The following is a 1,439-nucleotide window of genomic DNA, read 5'->3' on the forward strand; positions in this document are numbered from 1 at the left end:
TGATAGTAATTCAACTTAGTACGAGAGGAACCGTTGATTCACACAAATGGTCATCGCGCTCGGTTGAAAAGCTGCTGGTGCAAAGCTACCGTGTACCGGATTATGACTGAACGCCTCTAAGTCAGAATCCAAGCTAGGAAGCGTCGCCTGTCCCCTCTGGCTGTTTGCCGACCCACAGTAGGGTTGTGCTCGCTCACCCTAGGGGCTCGTGTAGTTGGTGAAGCCCCCCACAGTGGATGCTCTGTGGGGGACTGCCTTGCAATGCAATTCCCGTCGGGCGGTAGGCAAAATCCTTTGCAGATGACTTAAATACACGACGGGGTATTGTAAGTGGTTGAGTGGCCTTGCTGCCACGATCCCCTGAGATTCAGCCCTATGTCGCAACGATTCGTCCCCCCTCCCCACACCCCCCCAAGTTCAAGACTATGCGGACCGAGCACAAGAGGTTCGGAGTTAGTGCCTTGTGAACGTTCGGATATGCAAGCCCCGCTGGTAGCTAAAAGGCATACCTTAGACACCAATCACGTCAGAAGCCCAGAAGGAAGCGCGGGTGGCCTTGGGGCAAGCACCACTGGCCCGGGCCTTGCATCGCAGCGGCTTCAAGGGGTGCGATGATATCTTTCTTTCTCTCTCCTTTTTTTATCTTTATCTCTCTCTCTTCCTGCTCTGGTCTATCAAGTCCCTCTTTCCCAGCTTCTCTTTCTCCATTGTGCATGCCAGACCTATCACTTGGTGTGATGCCTTCCTACCCCTGAGACATGTACAGCGAGCCAGGCCTTAGCCCGAGTGGCCCGAGCCTAGCACCGTCTGGGTTCTCCTTCTCTTTCTTCTCTTATGTCACAATGGCGCAAGACTAGCGTCGCCTGGCCTCTCTTTCCCTTCTCTCTTTCTCGTCCCAGATGGCGCAAGTCCATCACCGTCTGTGCTCTCACTCTCTCATTTTTTGTCTCAGACGGCGAAGCCTCAACGCCACCTGAGTTTTCTCATTCTTCTTTCTCAAACGGTGAAACCTTAGCGTCGCCTGAGTTTTCTCATTTCTTCTGTCACAACCGGTGCAAGCTTAGCGTCGCTTGGGTTTTCCTTCTTTCTTCTCATCTGTCATAGCCAGCGCAAGCTTAGCGCCGCCTGAGTTTTCTTTCTTTCTTGTCTTCTGTCACAGTCGGTGCAAGCTTAGCGTCGCCTGGGTTTTGTTTCTTTCTTCTGTTCTGTCACAGCCGACGCCAGCCTAGCGCCGCTTGGGTTCTCTTTCTTTCTTCTCTTCTGTCACAGCTGATGCTAGCCAAGCGTCGCCTGGGTTTTCTTTCTTTCTTCTCTTCTGTCACAGTCGGCACAAGCCTAACGCCATTTGAGTTTTCTTTCTTTCTTCTCTTCTTTTCTTTCTCTCTCTGATATCTCTTCTTTTCTTTCTCTCTCTGATCTCTCTTTTTCGTTTACTCTCT

At 51.4% G+C, this 1,439-nt stretch overlaps 1 non-coding gene across 1 annotated transcript in view; it reads left to right on the forward strand.

Annotated features, from left to right (window-relative positions):
* Positions 1 to 392, forward strand: part of LOC148782370 (25S ribosomal RNA) — a 3,305-nt gene extending 2,913 nt beyond the window's left edge. The window contains exon 1 of the ribosomal RNA XR_016055187.1: positions 1 to 392. This exon is cut by the window's left edge and continues 2,913 nt beyond it. This is a non-coding gene — a ribosomal RNA (25S ribosomal RNA).
* Positions 393 to 1,439: the final 1,047 nt, after the last annotated feature.

This window comes from Amborella trichopoda, chromosome 4 (genome assembly GCF_054954075.1).
Source record: "Amborella trichopoda isolate Santa Cruz 75 chromosome 4, AtrichopodaSantaCruz75HAP2 v2.0, whole genome shotgun sequence".
NCBI classification, from domain to species: Eukaryota; Viridiplantae; Streptophyta; class Magnoliopsida; order Amborellales; family Amborellaceae; genus Amborella; species Amborella trichopoda.